General features: G+C 43.3%; 1 protein-coding gene across 3 annotated transcripts in view; it reads right to left on the reverse strand.

Moving 5' to 3' along the window:
* Positions 1-12,976, reverse strand: part of cap2 (cyclase associated actin cytoskeleton regulatory protein 2) — a 202,949-nt gene that overhangs the window by 52,805 nt on the left and 137,168 nt on the right. The gene's annotated exons all lie outside the window — the stretch shown is intronic.

Consider the following 12,976-nt stretch of genomic DNA (forward strand, 5'->3'; position numbering starts at 1 on the left):
CTTAAATGTTGCCCATTTTTGGTGTAATAGCTCATTTTGACCATAAATATGCAGCTACTGAATGTATACAAATGCAAGAGGCAATCACTGTTATATGGTTCAGAAAGTTCCATAACCATAGAAAAGTACAGCACAGAAGCAGACCCTTTGGCCCACCTAGTCCATGCTGAACCATTTAAACTACCTATTCTCATCAACCATAGCCTTCCATACCCCTCCTATCTATGTACCCATCCAAACTTCTCTTAAACATTGAAATAGACCTCGCATGCACCATTTGTGCTGGCAGCTCATTCCACAGTCTCACAATCCTCTGAGTGAAGAGGTTTCAGCTCATGTTCCCCTTAAACTTTTCACCTTTCACCCTTAACCCATGAACTCAGGTTGCAGTCCCATCCAACCTCAGTAGAAAAAGTTGTTTGCCAGTTAATTTTAATTGTTGGTGGAAAAACTTTTATATTAAACTGCAAAATGAATTAAACAATCTCACATGCTCACCTAAAGTAGTATTGTGGGCCTTGACCATAAAGTAGGCCTAAAGTAGGATAAAGGCCTACTGAAGCTTGAGAACAACACACTACGGAGAAAGGCCTCCTCAGTATACTGGGCTCACGATGACCAACAAGTATCCATTTTTAATTTGAATATCCTAATCTTACCATAAATCATTTTAATCTCGCCATTTTAATCCACCCATCAGATTCTTCCACTCAACTACACATTTCGGGCAGTTTTACCATGCTCAGTTATCTAAGCAGCCTACATATTTGGGTTGTGGGAGGAAACCAGAGCTCCTGGAGAAAATCTAGTTGTCAGGGAGAACCTGTAAACATCAGCAACACACACAAAATGCTAGAGGAACTCAGCAGGCCAGGCACTATTTATGGAAAAAAAGTACAGTCGACATTTCGGGCCGAGACCCTTCAGCAGGACTCTACAGAGTGCACTGGAATATTTTTTGCAATTTCTGGACCCATACCAAAGGGAAAGGAGTTTCACAAGAATGATCCCAGCAATGAAAGGGTTAACAATATGAGGAGCTTTCGATGCCTCTCAGCCTATACTCAATGGGTTCAGAAGGACGAGAGAGAATATTATTGAACTCAACTGCACCCTAAAATGGGGTGGGATGCACATGAAGAATGTGTTTTCATTAGTAGGAAAGCCTATAGCAGGGGTAGGCGACCTACAGCCCACAGGCCAGATCCGGCCCGCAAGCAAATATTCAGGTACTATGCTTATCCCGCCCGCGAGCGATTTTTCCTTATTCTGAGTGTTTCACACGACCACACTGATGGACATGCATGGTGTCTTGTTACACTGGCCCCACGTTCCGTTTTGTTCCAAAGCAAACACTGGTATATACAAATGACAGGAAGGCAGACTACCTTATTAATATGTATTGGATACTCTCCATGCACGAGCAGGTTTTCAGATGGGATCATTCAAATTTGTAAACAGAAACAGCGTCAATGTTTTTTAACAAGAAATCCACGCTAAATATCCAGATATTTACATGTGTTACGATACTTGGTGAATAACTTGCTTTTCTAAAATAAAATCAAAGAAAAAAAATTCCACTGGCAATGAATGCAAAATGTAGGAAGGTAGACACTGAGTGCCGAAATTTCCAAGACACTTTGACACTAGATTACTTCTTCATCAAGCAAGCTGGGAAACCAGTTTGTCTCATTTGTCTAGAAAACGTCGCTGTGAAGAAGGTGGCAAATATCAGTCGACGTTACGAGATCTGTCAAAGTGGAAACTTTAACAAGTTTACTGGGCAAGCAAGGAAAGGTGAAGCTGAGCGAATGAAGGCTAGTTTCAGAAAACAAACGTCAGTTTTTGCCAAGAAAAGCAGTGAAAATGAAGGAAATACGCGCGCCAGCTGCGAAGTCTCAAAACGTATTGCAGAAAAGATGAAGTCTTTTACAGATGGAGAGTTTGTGAAAGAATGCTTACTGGCAGTGGGGGATATTGTTTGTTCTGAAAAGAAATCTTTATTTGCATCTATCAGCCTGTCAGCAAGAACGATCACACAGTGAGTTGAAGAAATGTCAGATGTTAAAAGTTGTTTAAGGGATGCCTGCAATGAATTGCAATTTTTTTCAATTACGCTTGATGAGAGCACAGGCTTGAGAGACACTGCTCAACTTGTAGTGTTTCTGCGAGGAGTGACCTCAACTTTTCAAATTTTTGAAGAGTTTATTCAATTAATTCCTATGATGGACACGGTTACTGGAGCAGACATTTTTGAAGCTTTTTTTGAAAACGATGTCAGAAATGAACCTTAATGTGTCGAAGCTAATTGGCATCACAACTGATGGGGCACCAGCAATGGTGAGACAGAAAAAAGGCATCACCGCATTGCTGCAAGGACAAATGGAAAACCTTGGAATCGCACAGAAACTGGTCAAGATTCATTGCATTATCCATCAAGAGGTATTATGTGCCAAGTCTTTGAAATTAAAGGATTTTATGGACATGGCTGTGAAGGCAGTGAATCTGATCCTATCTCATGGATTGAATCATCGCCAGTTTCAGCAGTTTTTGTTGGATACGGAGGCAGAATATGGGGACCTGGCTTATTTCTGCAATGTACACTGGCTTAGCAGAGGGTCAATGCTGGAAAGAATATTTGCATTGCATGAAGAGGTGGCAATATTCCTTGAAAGTGAAAATTAGGATGCTTCACATTTACATGATCCTGATTGCCTTGCAACCTTGATATTTCTTGTGGACATTCATCATCATCAGGTGCCGTGCCCAGTTTGAGCTTTGACTGCCATGGCCCACACACTCCTGTTTTGGGTCAAGTGGATCAATTCATTGGTATTCATTTCCAGTTCTCTGGCTGCTGTCTCCATCATCATTTGTCTTTGCCTTCCTCTTGCTTTCTTCCCTTCAATCTTTCCCATAATTACCGTGCATTCTAACTCCTCTTTCCTAATCACATGTCCAATGAAGTTACATTGCCCTTTCACGATCTCATACATTATTTCTCTTTTTGTGTTTGCTCTGTTCATGACATCCTCATTAGATATTCATTTCATCCATGAAATTCTTTGCATCCTCCTCAAAAACCACATGTCTGGTGCTTCAGTTCGTTTTCTCATGTTACTAGATATTGTCCAACATTCTGAGACATATAACATAACTGGACAAACCTAACATTTCAGTACTCTGAGGCGGGTTGTCATGCCTAGTTTAGTATTGATCAGTATACTCTTCATTCTCGTAAAGGTGTCTTTTGCCATCCATATTCTTCTTTTGATGTCCATACCACACCTGTGGACATTACATCTCATTTAAATAACTTGAATTTACAACTTCAAGGAAAAAAATCAGCTGATACATGAGATGTATGGTCATATTGTGGCTTTTGAAAGAAAGCTGCAATTGTGAGAGTACCAGCTTCAAAAAGGAAATGGTGCACATTTTCCCACTTTTGGAAAATGTAAAGCACAAAATCCAGGCATTTTTGTGAATATGGTCCAAGAATTGAGAAAAGAGTTTTCATCTCGTTTTGCTAATTTTTGCTTGCATGCAAATGAGTTCAAGCTGTTTGCTACTCCATTTGATGTGGAAGTAGACACTGCATCAGAAATTTTTCCAAATCGAATTGACTGAGATGCAGTGTGACGACATATTGAGATCGAAATTTCATTCTGAAGATGTGTCAGTGCTTGACTTCTATAGAAAATATATTCATCCAAGTGGGAAGCATCCTAACTTAGTGGATCATGCAAAAAAGATGGCATCATTGCTTGGCAGCACTAATCTGTGTGAGCAATTATTTTCAAAAATGAAGCACACCAAGAACCAATTGAGAACAAGATTGACTGATGCCCATCTGGATAATGTCTTGCTCTTGGCATCAACAAGTCTGACACCCAATATTAAGAAGCTTTCAAACAACAACCAGCCTCAAGTTTCACATTGATTTATCCACTGTTTGCATTAAAATTTTCTTTTTTATTATACTTAATTTACCATGTTTTATGTTTAAAGATTCTTTGTGTCCTTTTAATAGATTCAAAAGATGCCTTGATTGAAATAAATTGCAACTAAACTGAGTTCTTTGTTTACTAATTGGCATCCTTGGTTAAGCACAAATGATTTTCTAGCATGCGTTATTCATTGATTTGAGGCAAGACATAACTAGATGTATTTAAATGGATAATTCCTATATTTCAAGTTTTTTTTTATGGCATTTATCTGGCCCACTGTCCACTCAACAATACGCGATCCGGCCCACAGAGACAAAAAGGTTGCCGACCTCTGGTCTATAGGATCTGTTGGAATAGCCTCAGAATAAAGGAACACTGCTGTAGAACTGAAATGAAGAGGAATTTCTTCAGCCAGTGGGTTGTGGATCTGTGAAACTTATTTCCACATAGGGCTCTGGAGCCCAAATCATTGGTGTATTCAAGGCAGACATTGATAGGTTTTTGATTGATAAGGGGGTTCCGGGGGTGGGTGGGGAGGAAATTGGAAGAATATTGAGAAACAAAATCAGCCATGATTGAATGGTAGAGCAGACTCGATGGAGTGAATGGCCTCGCTTGGTTCCTACACCTTATGGTCTCACTTTAAGGACAAAGTACTGAATTTTGAACTTGAGGTCCAGATTGAACCCAGGTCACTGGAGTTGTGAGGTAGCAGGTCCACCAGCTGTGCCAATGTAATTCATCAGGTAGAGGGATGCTCCTCATATCAGCCAATTCTGGATAGTCCACTACTAAGTAGTTTACCACAATGGATCAGATGTCTCTGCATATTCCAGTTAACGATTTGGATTATGGAATAGATGGCTTTGTGGCTAAGTTTGCTGACGATACGAAGATAGATGGAGGAGCCGGTAGTGCTGAGGAAATGGAGAGTCTGCAGAGAGACTTGGATAGATTGGAAGAATGGGCAGAGAAGTGGCAAATGAAGTACAATGTTGGAAAGTGTATGGTTATGCACTTTGGCAGAAAAAATAAATGGGCAGACTATTATTTAAATGGGGAAAGAATTCAAAGTTCTGAGATGCAACTGGACTTGGGAGTCCTCGTACAGGATTCCCTTAAACTTAATCTCCAGGTTGAGTCGGTAGTGAAGAAGGCGAATGCAACGTTGGCATTCATTTCTAGAGGAATAGAGTATAGGAGCAGGGATGTGATGTTGAGGCTCTATAAGGCGCTGGTGAGACCTCACTTGGAGTACTGTGGGCAGTTTTGGTTTCCTTATTTAAGAAAGGATATGCTGACGTTGGAGAGGGTACAGAGAAGATTCACTAGAATGATTCCGGGAATGAGAGTGTTAACATATGAGGAACGTTTGTCCGCTCTTGGACTGTATTCCTTGGAGTTTAGAAGAATGAGGGGAGACCTCATAGAACCATTTCGAATGTTGGAATGGTTCTATGAAAGGCATGGACAGAGTGGATGTGGCAAAGTTGTTTCCCATGATGGGGGAGTCTAGTACGAGAGGGCATGACTTCAGGATTGAAGGGCGCCCTTTCAGAACAGAAATACGAAAAAATTTTTTTAGTCAGAGGGTGGTGAATCTATGGAATTTGTTGCCACGGGCAGCAGTGGAGGCCAAGTCATTGGGTGTACTTAAGGTAGAGATTGATAGGTATCTGAGTAGCCAGGGCATCAAAGGTTATGGTGAGAAGGCGGGGCAGTGGGACTAAATAGGATAAAATGGATCAGCTCATGATAAAATGGCGGAGCAGACTCAATGGGCCAAATGGCCTACTTCTGCTCCTTTGTCTTATGGTCTTAAAGCTTTCTACTTTCTTTGGAACTGAGAGAGCAAGGATAAAGTTGAGGGAGACTGAGCCATAATGTACAGGCAACAAAGATCATCTACCAAGCCACCCCTGTTGCAACATCACCACCCAACAATGAAGGGTCACAGTGAGGCCTTGAAGAACATGATCCTCTTCCCAGATCTTCACTGAGAGTAGAGGGTTAACATTAGTGATATCATTCACTGTTACCTTCAACGTACTTGTCAAACTTTGGTTATCGGAGGACAGTTCCAAAATCAAGGCTTCAACGCCATGCAGTAGTGATTAGCCATATGCTCTCAAGGCATGTACCATCTATAACAGAAAGCTCAATGCACCGGAGGGTACCACCACCGTTGTCCATGCAATCCAAATTCTCAGCAGGATAAGCAAGATTCTCTCTCATGTTCAATGTCTGCAATCATGGGACCCCAATTCCCCTCAGTTATTTCTGATAGACAAGCCATATCAGTCACATCCTTGACAACAAACTCAAACAGACTCACAAAACATACTTTGTTCAGTCCTTTGTGGCAATTCTGCAAACTACCTTGCTCTAAGTGTTCATCTCAACAAAACACAGAAACATGCCATCACAGACGTCAAATAAATAATTTGAGTTTAAAAACAGAATGCACTTCGTGGGAAATAATGCTTGTTTCCTCAGAGATTATTTTTCTGCTTTCAGTCTTTGCTGAAATAAGTTTCTCTGTATTTTAAAAAAATGGTATCTGAATAGAGATGAAAAACAGAAAAAAAAAATCATTGATCTGTCGCATAAATCAGAGTTGGAGTCATCTGGTGTGAGGGAAAACATCAATGATCCAGTGAGGTTACAGGCCTGTCAGAAAGAAAGAAGGCATGACCTTGTGAGAAGGCCTAGTGACAATCATGAACTAATTCTTGCCCCCACACAACACACTCTGAATCTTTGCATCCTTTACTCTTTTAAGGAACTACTGATTTAGGAGTCTCCCATCAACCCCCACCCATCACCTAATTGTTGTTTAACACTTGTAACCCTCTCACTGGGCTCGTACACAAACTTGGCTCGTTGGCTACCTCTGCTAACAACCACATGACTCGGTGGTGAGGAGGCCACCTTTCATAAACATATGTCTAGGGTCTGATGATTCGGGGTTCAACTAAACAGGAACATCGTGCTGCTCTGATTAAAGAAATCTCAATTTGAGCGAAAGCTGTATAAATGCTGCCCATATAGAACTGTTGGTTGGCCAGAAATAATAGATCGTACACTACATAAAAATTATAAAGTATATTTACAAATTTCAGCTGAATCAAACAGTTGATATAAAAGATAAAAGAGCCCATTACAATTAAACCTGTTCTGGCTGGAGGGGAAAAATATCCTGGCCGGGAGGTTTGCTGGTTCTACTCGAGAGGGTTTAAACTAGGTTGGCGGGGGGGTGGGGTGGGGGTGGGGGAAGAGAACCGGAGTACAGATCAGAAAGCGGAGGGATGGAGAGGAAGGTAGGTGTCAGGGCCAGTAGAAACAGGCAGCAGCAAAGTAATAGATAGTTTGAAATGTGTTTATTTTAATGCGAGGAATATCATGGATAAAAGTGAACAACTTTAGAGCATGGATCAGTACATGGAACCATAATGTTGTGGCCATTACAGAGACTTGATTGAGAGGGGCAGGAATGGGTGTTTAATGCCCCCAAGGCTTCAATATTAGACAGGGAGAAGGTAAAGGCAGAGGTAAGAGTATTACAGTGGAGTAAAAGGAATTACAGAGGCATGAGAGGGGAGCTGGCCAAAGTTGATTCATGGATGAAGACTGAACAGCAATGGCTGGAGTTTCTGGGGGCAATTTGAAAGATGCAGGATAGATGTGGTAGTATTCTTAAGGACAAATGAGGCAAATGTAGCTGATAAGGGAAGTGAAAGACAGTATACAAGCAAAAGAGAAGGTATATGATAGAGTAAAAATTACTGCAAAGGTAGAGGATTGGAATGCTTTTAAAATCAACAGAAGGCAAATAAAAAAGCCATAAAGAGAAATAAAATGAAGTATGAGGGTAAGCTAGCCAATAATACAAAAGAGGATATTAAACGTTATTTCAGATATATAAAGAGTAAAAGACAGGCAAGAGTAGATATTGGACCATTAGAAAATGATTCCTGAGTGGTAGTAATAGGGGACAAAACGAACTTTAAATATTTTGCATCAGTCTTCACAACGGAAGATTTTAGCAGTATTCCAGAAATTCGAGAGTGTCAGGGAGCAGAAGTGAGTATATTAATAAGGAGAAGATGCTTGGGAAGCTGAAAGGTCTGAAGGTAGATATGTCACTGGACCAAATTCACCACACCCCAGGGTTCTGAAAGGTAGCTGAAGAGATCATGGAGGCATTAGTAATGATCTTCAAGAATCACTATTTGCTCAGGAAGAACAGAATGAGTGCCTCAACACCTATCGCTCAGTAGCAGTTACATCAACTGTGATGAAGTGCTTTAAGAGGTTGGTTGTGGCTAGAATCAACTCTTGCTGAAGCAAGGAAATGGTCCTGCTGCAATTTGCCCATCTCCACAAAAAGTCTACAGCAGATGCAATCTCACTGACTCCCCGCTTGGCCTTGGATCACCTAAGCAATAGTAATAGTTAAGTTAGGATGCTGTTTATTGACTGCAGCTCAGCATTCAACGCAATCATACCTTCAAGAAGTTCCAAAACCCAGGCACCTGCACCTTCCTCTGCAACTGGATCCTTAACTTTCTCACCAGCAGACTACAATCTGTGTCGATCAGAAATAACACTGGTGCACCTCAAGGATGCATTCTTAGCCTAGTCTCTACTCTCTTTACAACAATGACAGTGTGGCTAGGAATAGCTCAAACACCATTTATTGGTTTGCCAACAACACAACTATTGTGAGTGGAATTTCAGATGGTGACAAACAGGTGTACAGAAACAAGATAGATCAGCTGGTTGGGTGGTGTCACAACAACAACCTTGCCAATGTCAGTAATAATGAGGAATTGATTGTGGACTTCAGAAAGGGGAAATCAAGGGATCAGAAATGGAAAAGATGAGCAGTTTCAAGTTTCTGGGTATCAAGATCTCTGAAGATCTATCCTGGGCCCAACATATTGATGCAATTACAAAGAAGGCATGACAGCAGCGATATTTCACTAGGAGCTTGAGGAGAAATAGGCTGTCACCAACGATACAAATTTCTCCAGATGTACCGTAAAGAGCATTCTAACTGGTTGCGTCACTGTCTGGTGTGGAGGGGACACTGCACAGGATCAGAAAAAGCTGCAGAAAGTTGTAAATCAGCCAGCACCATCATGGGCACTAGTCTTCCCAGTACCAAAGACACCTTCAAAAAGTTATGCCCCAGAAAGGCAGCAACCATCTTTAAGGACCTCTATCACCCAGGATATGCCCTCTTCTCATTGATACCATCAAGGTGATGGTACAGGAGCCTGAAGAGACACACTCACCATTTCAGGAATAGTTTTTACCGCTCCTGCATCAGATTTCTGGATGGACTATGAGCCCATGAATACTTAATCTTCCCCCCCCCTGTCTTTTTGGACTACTTAATTAAACATTTCTACTTATGTACTTCATAGTTTTTAGTGCTATGTATTGCAATGTACTGTTGCTGCAAAACAACAAATTTCACAACATATGCTGGTGATATTAAACCTGATTCTGAATCTGTACTTTACATCAGTATTTACCAAGAAGGTTGTGGAGAATAAGGAGATTAGTGCTGAGCATATTGCTATGCGAGGGCATTTCGAGATAAAGGAGGAGGCAGTGTTGGGTCTCTTAAAGAGTATTAAGGTGGATAAATCCCCAGGGCCTGATGGAATATATTCCAGGTTATTGAGAGAAACATGTGAAGAGACTGCCTTAACCAATATCTCTGTGCACTCTCTAGCCCAGGTGAGGTACCAGAGTAGCAGTTAACTAAAGTTGTTCTATTATTCAAGAAGGGAATTCAGGGATAATCCTGAAAACTGTAGATCAGTGATTCTCACGCCAGTGGTAGGGAAGTTACTGGAGAGAATTCTGAGAGATGGGATTTATGAGCATTTGGTGCCACAAGGTCCCTCATGGGAGGCTCATCCAGAAGATTAAGATGCATGGGATCCATGGTGAATTGGCTATTTGGATTCAGAACTGGGTTGGCCATAGAGGGTAGTGGTCGAAAGAACTTATTCTACCTGGAGGTCTGTCATTAGTGGTGTTCCACAGGGATCTGTACTGGGACCAATGTTGTCTGCCATGTATATAAATGACTTGGATGAAAATGTAGGTGAGTGGGTTTGTAAGCTTGCAGATGATATGAAGATTAGTGATGTTGTGGATAGCGTAGAAGACTGGTAAAGAATACAACAGGATATACAGTAGATCAGTTGCAGAGATGGGCAGAGAAATAGCAGATGGAGTTTAAACCAGCAAAATATGAAGTGTAAACACGAGGAATTCTGCAGATGCTGAAAATTCAAGCAACACACATCAAAGTTGCTGGTGAACACAGCAGGCCAGGCAGCATCTCTAGGAAGAGGTACAGTCGAAGTTTTGGGCCGAGACACTTCCTCAGGACTAACTGAAGGAAGAGTTAGTAAGAGATTTGAAAGTGGGAGGGGGAGGGGGAGATCCAAAATGACAGGAGAAGACAGGAGGGGGAGGGATGGAGCCAACAGCTGGACAGTTGATTGGCAAAAGGGATATGAGAGGATCATAGGACAGGAGGCCCAGGGAGAAGGAAAAGTGGGGGGGGGGTAAAACCCAGAGGACAGGCAAGGGGTATAGTCAGAGGGACAGAGGGAGGGGGGGGAGAGAGGGGGGGGGAGAGAGGGGGGGGAGAGAGAGGGGGGGAGAGAGAGGGGGGGAGAGAGAGGGGGGGAGAGAGAGGGGGGGGAGAGAGAGGGGGGGAGAGAGAGGGGGAGAGAGAGAGGGGGAGAGAGAGGGGGAGAGAGAGAATGAATGCGTGTATATAAATAAATAAATAACGGATGGGGTATGAGAGGGAGGTGGGGCATTAGCGGAAGTTTGAGAAGTCAATGTTCATGCCATCAGGTTGGAGGTTACCCAGACGGAATATAAGGTGTTGTTCCTCCAACCTGAGTGTGGATTTATCTTTACAGTAGAGGAGGCTGTGGATAGACATATCAGAATGGGAATGGAATGTGGAATTAAAATATGTGGCCACTGGGAGATCCTGCTTTCTCCGGAGGACAGAGCATAGGTGTTCAGCAAAACGATCTCCCAGAGCATCGGGTCTCGCCAATATATAGAAGGCCACACCGGGAGCACCTGACGCAGTATATCACCCCAGCCGACTCACAGGTGAAGTGTCGCCTCACCTGGAAGGACTGACTGGGGCCCTGAATGGTGATAAGGGAGGAAGTGTAAGGGCACGTGTAGCACTTGTTCCGCTTACAAGGATAAGTGCCAGGAGGGAGATCAGTGGGGAGGGATGGGGAGGACGAATGGACAAGGGACTTGTAGGGAGCGATCCCTGCGGAAAGCCGGGGGGGGGTGGGGGGGAGAGAAAGATGTGCTTAGTGGTGGGATCCCATTGGAGGTGGCGGAAGTTACAGAGAATAATATGTTGGACCCGGAGGCTGGTGGGGTGGTAGGTGAGGACCAGGGGAACCCTATTCCTAGTGGGGTGGCGGGAGGATGGAGTGAGAGCAGATGTGCGTGAAATGGGGGAGATGTGTTTCAGAGCAGAGTTGATGGTGGAGGAAGGGAAGCCCCTTTCTTTAAAAAAGGAAGACATCTCCCTCATCCTGGAATGAAAAGCCTCATCCTGAGAGCAGATGCAGCGGAGACAGAGGAATTGCGAGAAGGGGATGGCGTTTTTGCAAGAGACAGGGTGAGAAGAAGAATAGTCCAGATAGCTGTGAGAGTCAGTAGGGTTATAGTAGACATCAGTAGATAAGCTGTCTCCAGACAGAGAGACAGAAAGATCTAGAAAGGGGAGGGAGGTGTCGGAAATGGACCAGGTAAACTTGAGGGCAGGGTGAAAGTTGGAGGTGAAGTTAATGAAGTCAACGAGCTCAGCATGCGTGCAGGAAGCAGCGCCAATGCAGTCGTCAATGTAGCGAAGGAAAAGTGGGGGACAGATACCAGTATAGGCTTGGAACATGGATTGTTCCACAAAGTCAACAAAAAGGCAGGCATAGCTAGGACCCATACGGGTGCCCATAGCTACACCTTTAGTTTGGAGGAAGTGGGAGGAGCCAAAGGAGAAATTATTAAGACTAAGGACTAATTCCACTAGACAGAGCAGAGTGGTGGTAGAGGGGAACTGATTAGGTCTGGAATCCAAAACGAAGCGGAGAGCTTTGAGACCTTCCTGATGGGGGATGGAAGTATATAGGGACTGGACATCCATGGTGAAAATAAAGTGGTGGGGGCCAGGGAACTTAAAATCATTGAAAAGTTTAAGAGTGTGAGAAGTGTCATGAACATAGGTAGGAAGGGATTGAACAAGGGGGGATAAAACCGTGTGGTGGTATGCAGAAACGAGTTCGGTGGGGCAGGAGCAAGCTGAGACAATAGGTCTGCTAGGACAGGCAGGTTTGTGGATCTTGGGTAGGAGGTAGAAACGGGAAGTGCGAGGTGTGGAAACTATAAGGTTGGTAGCAGCGGATAGGAGATCCCCTGAGCGGATAAAGTCAGTGATGGTGTGGGAGACAATGGCCTGGTGCTCCTTAGTGGGGTCACGATCGAGGGCCAAACAGGAGGAGGTATCCACGAGTTGTCGCTGTGCCTCGGCAAGGCAGAGGTCAGTACGCCAGACTACAACAGCACCCCCCTTGTTGGCAGGTTTAATAGTAAGGTTAGGATTAGTGCGGAGGGAGTGGAGAGCAGAGCGTTCCGAAGGAGCAAGGTTGGAATGGGAACAAAGTGCGGTGAAGTTGAGACGGTTGATGTCCTGTCGGCATGTGAAGTGTTGCACCTTGTTAAATCAAATGCAAAGAGTCAGTACAGTAAGAGCAAGATCCTTAACAGTGTTGATCAGCAGAGGGATCTTGGGGTCTAAGTTCATAGCTCTCCGAAAGTGGCTACATAGGGTGGTTAAGAAGGCATATAACACGCTTTCCTTTATTTGTTGAGGTATTTAGTTCAAAATTCAAGAATTATAAAATACAAGAACAAAAGAATGTAAGAAATAGCAGTAGTAGGTCACCTGGCCCAACGAG

The sequence above is a fragment of the Mobula birostris genome, chromosome 19 (genome assembly GCF_030028105.1).
Source record: "Mobula birostris isolate sMobBir1 chromosome 19, sMobBir1.hap1, whole genome shotgun sequence".
NCBI lineage: Eukaryota > Metazoa > Chordata > Chondrichthyes > Myliobatiformes > Myliobatidae > Mobula > Mobula birostris.